At 43.8% G+C, this 9,313-nt stretch overlaps 1 long non-coding RNA gene across 1 annotated transcript; it reads right to left on the bottom strand.

The window, feature by feature from the left end:
* Positions 1 to 8,114: 8,114 nt before the first annotated feature.
* On the bottom strand, positions 8,115 to 9,308 carry LOC134483803 (uncharacterized). Its single transcript, XR_010060840.1, has 3 exons — positions 8,922 to 9,308; positions 8,407 to 8,527; positions 8,115 to 8,277 (listed from the first exon to the last, which is right to left on the bottom strand). It is a non-coding gene; the product is annotated as an uncharacterized LOC134483803 (long non-coding RNA).
* Between the last annotated feature and the right edge of the window lie 5 nt (positions 9,309 to 9,313).

Genomic DNA, 9,313 nt, shown 5'->3' with positions numbered 1-9,313 from the left:
AAAACTACGAGTTAAATCTGCTTCTGTCCACACAAAAACCTGTACATGGAATTTTGCAGCAGCTCCATGCATTAAGTCTTAAATGTTCCTTTATTCAGCATCTGACTGGATACCTAGGTGGAGCCCTCTCGAGCTAACAGTGTTAGTCCTTGTTGTGGACATTTTACAGTATATTATTTTATCTTGCTCTTAGAAGCCACCGATATAAAAATAGTTGATAAATCCCTCTTCTGTGCTCTATTTTTGCTAGACACTTCCAACAAATGTTCTACTGTCCGAGAGAACAAATTTACAACGTCACTTTCTTTCCACCCTCGTCTCTGACTATCTATCTTCACGACAATTGGTGCCAGTGCTTTTATTAATAGGGTTGGTATCTGTTCTGTGATGTCATGAAAGTGTCCTAGTGTGCCTATATGACATTTAGGAAACTTTGTGCACATAAAATTTCAAAAATAATTGAATTTTTGAATTTTAATTATGTGTATGGGGGACAGTATATGCCCCTGAGGGAAAATACCAATCAATAGAATCTAGAAATGCTGTGTCCCTCAGAGCTGAGGTTACTGGCCAATGTGAGCCACCTGAAATGGGTTTTGGGGAACCAAGCTTTGGTTGTCTGGAGGAATAGTGCCTTAATTAGAGTTTCTTTTTTTTTTAATCTTTATTAACTTGAATATTTCTTTTTTTTCCATCTTTATTAACTTGGGTATTTCTTATTTACATTTTGAATGTTATTCCCTTTCCCGGTTTCCGGGCCAACATCCCCCTAACCCCCTCCCCCTTCTAAATAGGTGTTCCCCTCCCCATCCTTCTCCCATTACCGCCCTCCCCCAACAATCACGTTCACTGGGGGTTCAGTCTTGGCAGGACCAAGGGCTTCCCCTTCCACTGGTGCTCTTACTAGGATATTCACTGCTACCTATGAGGTTGGAGTCCAGGGTCAGTCCATGTATAGTCTTTGGGGAGTGGCTTAGTCCCTGGAAGCTCTGGTTGCTTGGCATTGTTGGTCATATGGGGTCTCAAGCCCCTTCAAGCTCTTTCAGTCCTTTCTAAGATTCCTTCAACGGGGTACCGTTCTCAGTTCAGTGGTTTAATGATGGCATTCACCTATGTATTTGCTGTATTCTGGCTGTGTCTCTCAGGAGAGTTTCTATTGCTGCAATGAAATACTACGACCAAAAAGCAAGTTGTCTTCTGCTTCCGTATCTTTGAAGGAAGTCAGTACAGGAACTCAAACAGGGCAGAAACCTGGAGGCAGACGCTGATACTGAAGCCACGAAGGGTGCTGCTTACTGACTTACTCCCCACAGCTTGCTCAATCTGGTTTCTTAAGAAGCCAGGACCATCAGCCCAAAGGTGGGCACCACCCACAATGTGCTGGATCTTCCCCTCTCAGTTGATAAAATGTTCTTTAGGCTTGTGCACAGCCTGATCTTATAAAGGCATTTTCTTACTTGAGGTTCCCTGCTCCCAAAAGACTTTAGCTTGTGTTATGATGTAAAACTATTTAGCACAAACAGTAAATACAGTTTACAGTTGGAGCCATTTCTCCAACACCCCACATGGACATTTATCATTATTATTATTATTATTATTATTATTATTATTATTATTATTATTATTGTATATTTATTTTACATCCTGCTCACTGCTGCCCTCTGGGCCACCCCCTCCCACAATCCTTCCCCCATTTCCCCTCATCTTTTCCTCCGAGCATTTGGGAGCCCCTTTGGATGTCCCCCCACCCTGGCACATCAAGTCTCTGTGAGTCTAAGGGTACCCTCTCCCACTGAGGCCAGACAAGGCAGCCCAACCAGAACAACATATCCCATGGACAGGCAACAGCTTTTGGGATGGACCCTGCTCTAGTTGTTCAGGGCCCACGTGAAAGCCAAGCTCCACATCTGTTACAAATGGGCAGACGGGCCCAGGTCCATCCCCGTATATATTCTTAAACTGAAGAGCCCCCTAGAAGGCTCCACTTTCACTTCACGCTGCACATTACAAATCTTGCATGAGTTCCACAGCCTGCAGCATGAAGGCAGTTTTCATTCACTGTTTATTCAGAGAAGTTCTAACCATATTTAATATTTTGAATTGTAAATAGATGGTGTTATTCTTGCATATACTTTGTTCCCTGGGGCTTGTCATCCCCCTGTCGCTGATGATGTAGAAGAACGACAAAGCCTTCTCATAGTGGGGATATGTCCTGACCCATGTGCTTCTCTATTCTTCAGCCCCCTAGACTTTTGAGTAATTTGCTCTTCTGGGAGTTGTTTTTATTATAAGCCTGAAGCCCAGCTCTGGCACTCTGATTTTACCCTGTCTCTCCTAAGTGAAGGGACAAAAAAACAATCAGCACTCCCCTAGGTGCAAGTCCTGGAGCTGAGCTTAGCAACGGCTCTCAGCCCGGCCCCCCAAACTACCTGCACAGCCAGAGCTCCCTCCAGCACAGCTGTCTCCTGTCCTTGGAGAAAGCAGAAAATTAATGTCCTGGAGGTGATAAGACCTTCACGCTTAAGCTATGGGAAAGAGACAACCGAGAGTTCCCAACAGTCCAAAGGAGGCATAACAGCTGTGGCCAGCTTATAACAATAGGAAAGAGTGACCTGGTCACCAGTAACAGGATGCGTTATTCCTTCCCTGGTTAAAGAGGTCTTTTTCCAGATGGACGGACCCTCCTTGCTATCTAAACAAACATTATCAGTTTGAGATAGCATTCCTTTACCCCTTACCCAATCATGTAACACAAATACTCAAAAGCCCCAGCTTGGACATTTCCCCTATGTAAACCCCTAAGCCCCTAGACCCAAGCCTCACATTCCTAACCTGTCACACAGGGAGTGTCCTGGGTTTGAACTGGAATAAAAGGACTCCCGTGTGCTTACATTGGAGTTGTGGACCCTGGTGATCTCCTGGGTTCTGTCAAACTGAGCATAGCATTCAGCTCACTGTATCCTGAATCTCATGGTATCTTCCTCTTTTGTTCTCTATACATCACTCCTAAAAATGCTGCTACTTTTTCTGACTAAGATCTAGTTTCTTTTAGTTTTGGTTCTGTATTGTAATATTTCCTTTTTGTTACTGAGTTCAATACTGTCCATTTCTAATGCTTTGGTTTTCACTTTTCCCTGTCACTCAAAAGTGAACAGATGGATTGTATTGCCCCTGTTAGTTAATGCGGTTTTTCCCAGAGACAAGGGAATAAAACTTGAAGGTACTTGTCAGACCTTGAAAGGTAGCCTGGTTCCTGGTTGAGATAAGACTCCAAACCCCTGTGACCCTGAAGGGAGTCACTTGACTCCCTGGCACCAGTCCCCTGTCACTAACTACAGCCCTCGATAGATTTGTGGCCAGCAGCCACTTATATAAGGGCAACACCCCAAACCTCTCCACAGGTAGAGGACATGGCCTGTGGTCACATATGCTCAAGACAGATCTCCAGTCCAACGAGGTACCTAAAGGCCTGGAGGCTTAGCCAATAAACTTTCCTTCACAGACACTCCTCCCTATAAAAGGTATTTGATCTTAGGCCCACCCTGAGAAGTAGGGTATGGTTTTACTCATTCACTTTCTGCCATGACCATAAATGGCTGAAAACGATGCACTGCCTCTTCTCATTGGGATCTGCCATGGGGGGCCATGGAGAAGGCCTTCGCCTATAGAGCCACAGTCTAGTCTCCCTTAGAAGGCTTCTCTGAGCTCCTAACCAAGATGGCCACCACCACCAAACCAAGCCCACCACTGCAAGCCTAGCATTCTCTCTCCAAAGCCAGAGCTCCCTCTTTTACCCCAACTGCCCTGGGCTAGATCCAGTCCTCGGGCCCCTACTCCAGTGTCAGCTCTTTCGAAGCATCCAATGGTACCTGGGTGCCAAAGAGAGCCTCAGAACCAGATGTCCCAGGCCTGGCTGCAGACCCAGGTACTCCTCAGCCAGTTCCAGTGGTCTGTGCCTCAGAATGTGCATACCCAGAGCCCTGTCCTGGGGCTTCCCTAAAGCCCTCCGCAGCTACAGTGTGGGCTAAGTGCAGTAAACTTCCAGCAACCTGACTCCCAGAATGACTGAGCCCTGTGGTGGGGCAGACATGGGACCCACAACCCTACAGGTATCTTCTCCAATATGATCCAAAGCATTCACTGAACATCTAAAGAACATTGAACCCTTACATGGGTTTACATAGGCTAAGCATATATATTATCACCAAACTAATCCTAGACTCCATTTAGTTTTTGATTCAGATTAGAAAGGCATAAGTTTGCTATTGTGTTCAAAGCAGTGTAGGAGGTTCAGAATGTGCAAAGGCCCCGTGGTTGACCGATCTCTCCATTCATTGTAGCTGTTTCCTGCACCTTGTGTGCCAAAGCATCCTCACTTTGCCTGGGCATCTCCTGGGCAATGTGGTACTCCACTCTTTCTTCCCCACTGTCTCACTTTAACAGTTATAACATGTGTCATCTACTGCTCATACCACCCCACATATTCGCTTGTTATTTATTGGTTTATTCTTATTTATCATTCAAGAATCAGTTAGAAAGGGAGAAAAAGAAAAATGTCCAATCTTTAGCCATGATTTATGTAAGTATCTTTAAAGTTAATTTTAATATTCTTGTTTTGAATAAAAATCTGTGAGTGTACATAAATCTCACTTATGTTCATGATTTTCTATTATAAGAAACAACCTTCCTTTTATTAACGATACTTGCTTCCTAAAAGTTTTCATACCAAAGTACCTTAATTTTAAAGTGTCATTTGAAATTTAATGAGTATAACTTTTAAGTAGAGTTCACTTGGTATTCAATTTACTTTAAACCAAAACGTTTCTACATTGTTTGAGCTGGGATCAGAAGAACTGGGGGGGGGGGGGCAGAGCCGGAGCCCACAAAGTTGTCCCGGAAATCCCGATCTAAATTTCACTATTCAGTACACTATCTTATATACAACTTTTCAGCCAATAAGGGTGTGGTTGTGCAATCCAGGGCCAAACCTGGCAGAGCACATGCTCAGTCCGGTTGGATCTAATTTGCATATGGTGACTCTGTAGGGAGGGGGCAGGAGCAATTGCCCAAGGGTATTACCATTGAGATGGAGGAAAGTGTCCATCGCCCGGGGCAGAGTCAGTTTAGATCTCGGGCAGTGTACAGCTGGATCAGGAGTCCTCCAGCAGATGTAGGAGGGGGTGCACTTTTTCTTTGACCAGATTCACTCAGACACCCCCACACTACATAACACCTTTGAACTGATACATTTCACTTTGAGATTAAGGTGCAATATTTAAAAAAAAAATCATACCATGCTAAAAATCACTTCAAACTGTTTTTCCAGAAGGATCGACACTACCTTAAGGCAGGACATGTAATTGCAGAGTTTGTGTTTGCTCTCATTGCCACTGAGTTCATAGATCAGATTGATAGACTGCCAAACATTAATTAGTTATTACATAAACACACATAGCCTCTGTATTTCTCCCTTCAACAAAGGCAGGTCGAACACGTCACCACAAAGTGAGTCTAATTTAGCTGTGCATAGCCTATAATTTGTTATGGAGATGTTATAAACGATTTTGGGTAATGAATTTCTCATCTAACTAATCAAGTTTATTTTCTAAACTCCGAAGAAGTCATTAATTTGCCTTGTTATGATAATCTATCTGAATGGGGCTTTTCAGAACTCCCTAAATGGCCACTAATGACTTTGAATATAAAACCCATCTCATGTTTCATGCATTCTTACTTCTACTTGCATTAATCATTACAGATTCACTGGAGCAGTGATATTTTTCAACACAAATCAGCAGCTGAACATAACTGTAGAAACAGGGAGTTTTCCCAGAGGAGAGCTTAAGTAAAGGGATCCTCCCTCTCCGAGAGAAGCTTGATACAAGAATCAGTGAGGGGGCCTGTCCTTTCATGAAGCTTTGAATTCTTGACAGGAAGTGTTAAAGATAGAAGAGATGTGGACAGTGATAGCACAGACTACTAAATGACATGTTAATTATTCAGAGTGTATTAACACTTTGAAAAATATTTTGTACTCGAGCTCCTGAGAAATGAAAAGAAATTATTTACATATAAGTATATATAATAGATATATACATAAATACACATATATATACATATATACACATGTACATTACATATACAAATGCATACACAGACACATATATCTATTTACATATGTATATGTGTATATATTGTACTGTATATATGTTATATATAATATGTGCATATGTGGTATATGTATATTGTATATGTATGTGATTGTGTATATGTCACACACACACATTTATTATTAGATTCAGAAGTTGGTAACAAATCCATTGACTGAAACTCTCACACTTTCATCTCATCTTTATGGGGAAACTATGTTAGAGTAGTGCTGTAGTGTAAGACACTGCCAGGAACAGAGAAGTTTGGAGAAATGAAAAATATCTGTAGGAGCCCACAGCCACACTGTTCTGTACTATAGCTCATTGTCCCTTAGGACTTAGACAAAATAAGTAGTGTTCGAGCCCACCTCTCCCAGTAGGGATTTACTTACTTCTAGTTTGCTTGTGTGCTTGCTTATTGTTATTTTTTCCTTTTTTTCTGCTTTTTCCTTATATTTAAAATAGATTCTTTTCTCACACTATACATCCTGATTATACTTCCCCCATCTCTCTACTCCTCCCAATTTCTTCACATTTCTCCTCCCCTCCAGACCGAATCCTTTCCTATCGCTCACTAGCAAAGAAGAGGCTTCTAAGAGATAATACCAACCATGACTAAACTATAATGAAAAGCAAACGCCATCACAGTGAGTCTGGGCAGGGCAACCCAGCAGAAGGACAGAGCTCCAGGAGCAGGCACAGTAACTGGAGACCCACTTGACCACACACTCAGGAGCCCCCATAAAAATGCTCAGCTAACGCTGTAATGTACACACTGAGGATCTGGTACAGACCTGCCTAGGCCGCCCTGGGCTTGCTCCTCCAGTCTCTGTGAGTTCACATGAGCCTTGCTCTGTTCATTGTTTCAGGTCGTCTTGTTTCCTTCTCTCCTCCATGCTGTCTCTTACACTCTTCCTGCCTCCTCTGGGTTCCCTGAGCTCTGAGGAGGGGGATTTGGTGACGACATCCTATTTAGATTCTGTCCCACATGTGTTATTTATGTTAGCCATTCTGACAGGCGAAAGATGCCATCTCAAAGTAGTTTTGAATTAAGCTTCCCTGAAGGCTAAGGATGTTGACATTTTCTCTAAGTGTTCTTCCACCATTTGCGTTTACTGTACTGGGAATTCTCCGATTATAACTCTACCCCATATTTTAATTGATCCCTGTTTGTTTATTTTTGATAGGGTGTCCTGTAGCCCAAACAGTCCTAATGCACTATTCAGCTGAGGCTAGCCTTGGACCCTGGTTTCTCCTTCCTCAACCTTACAAATCCTGAGACGAATTCCGATGCCTTACTCAATAGAGTTTAAAAAAACAATAAAATTTTCTTGGGAAAGTGCTTTACATAAGGAAAACAAACAGCTCAGGAAAGCACAGCAAACCAGATTCTCTGTGTAAAGAAAGTATCAAAAGGCAGATGATGGCATCTCATTTATTTATTGAGGGATTTTTCATTAGTTAGATACAGGACATGTGGGACCTTGCTGCCAGACAAGCATAGGGATGGGAAAGTTGAAGGAGCTTAAACCTTGGGGATCTCAGAATTGAGAACAGGAGCAGAGCCATTCCCTACCTGCCTCTCCCTGCTCTGGAAAGTGTAATCACATGTTGTGGGTTGCCCTGGTGTTTTTTATATTATGATGTTAACTCTGCTTCCTTAAGAAGGGTTGCCCTGGGAGGAGTAGATCACTCAGGTGATTTCACATAAATCTTCTCCCCATTTTAACTCCTTAAACAAAGGCTAGAGCCTGTGATTGGGCAGTGGAAGGGAAAGGTGGGGCTGGAGGTTTTACAGACTGGGGGAAGAGAGGAAGGAAGAGGAAGAAAGATGAGGAAGAGGAGGTGGGAGGAAGAAGGAGAAACTTCTAGTAGCAAGGGATCTCACAGCTGGTGAAGAGAGAGAGTAGTGCAGTGGTAAATCTGCCCAATCTATGCGTGTGGCATATAAATATTGTAACTAAGTTGTGTTTTATGCCTGGGTTTATTGGGATTGGAGATTTACTGCAACACCATGACACCCCAATGAGGATCATAGCACTGGGTCATGTAGCCTAAACACCTGGAGTTCTTCTCCATGCTAATGAGGTGTCTAGATAGCCGCCGAGCGTTCAGCCAATGAGCTTCCCTTCCTGGAAAAAAAAAAGTATAATCACTGGTTCACTAAAAATAAAGTGTAAGCATTCACATCCACCATCAAAAAAAAAAAAAGGATGAACAAGGATCCTGCAGAGGAAGGCCTTTGTTTTAGAGACACTTGCCTAAAACTCCTGTGGAAGGCCTTCTCTCTTCTAGTCCCTTGGGTGTTCGCAGAACTTACTCCAAGTCAGACTGGATTCGGACTCTGCCTTTTGCCTCTCTGCCTGGCAGGAAGACGCCTGAAGGGAAAGGTAGACTCAGGCAGGAAGACACCAGGAAGGAAAGGTAGACCCATGGATGCCCGGTTTCGACTCCCTATTTCAGTGCTATACCCACGGTGTTGCAAGCCCAGGTACCCAGAGAGAAAACCAAAAACCATCCTGGACTCTCTGGTTCCCGCTTTGCCCTGCCTTCTGGGGAATGGGGTTGGGAAGCTATCAGCGGCCCTCTGGGCAACCCCCAACAGAGAACCAGGGCACAGCATGATGAGTAAGTTCTTGTCTGTGAACACTGGAGGTGGGCATACCTTTGTAAGGCTCCAGATACAGAACTACAACCACCAGGAAACCTTATGATTATGGAATGGTGTGGCTGTGTCCCATTCCAATGGGAGTCAGAAAAGCATGTACTCACCCCAGCTAAGGTGACACCTCAGTGACACACTGAAGGATCATTTTCAGGGGAAAGTAGCTTGGTAAAGCCAAGTTTAAGTAAGGTAATTCTCAGGAGGATGGGATGCTTCTGGGATGAGGAGGGTAGGATGGTTTGAAGGATTAGTGGTAGGAACGTGGGACACTTCTGGGATTCTACCATTCTAAAGAAAATCAATCTCTTTCTCCCTCTCCCCAACTCCCTCCTCCCCCTTTCCCCTCCCCCTCTCACTCTCCCCTCCCCCTTCCCTCTTCCCCTTCTTCTCTTCCTCTCCCCTTCCCCTCCTTTCCCCCTCTCTCCTTCTCCCTGTCTGTCTCTCCCTCTCCCATTCCCTGCCACTCTCCCTCTCCACCTCCACCTCCACCTCCCTCTCC

This window comes from Rattus norvegicus, chromosome 20, assembly GCF_036323735.1.
Source record: "Rattus norvegicus strain BN/NHsdMcwi chromosome 20, GRCr8, whole genome shotgun sequence".
Lineage (NCBI taxonomy): Eukaryota > Metazoa > Chordata > Mammalia > Rodentia > Muridae > Rattus > Rattus norvegicus.
Note: the sequence above shows the minus strand (reverse complement) of the source record. Positions and strands in the feature narration are given on the sequence as shown.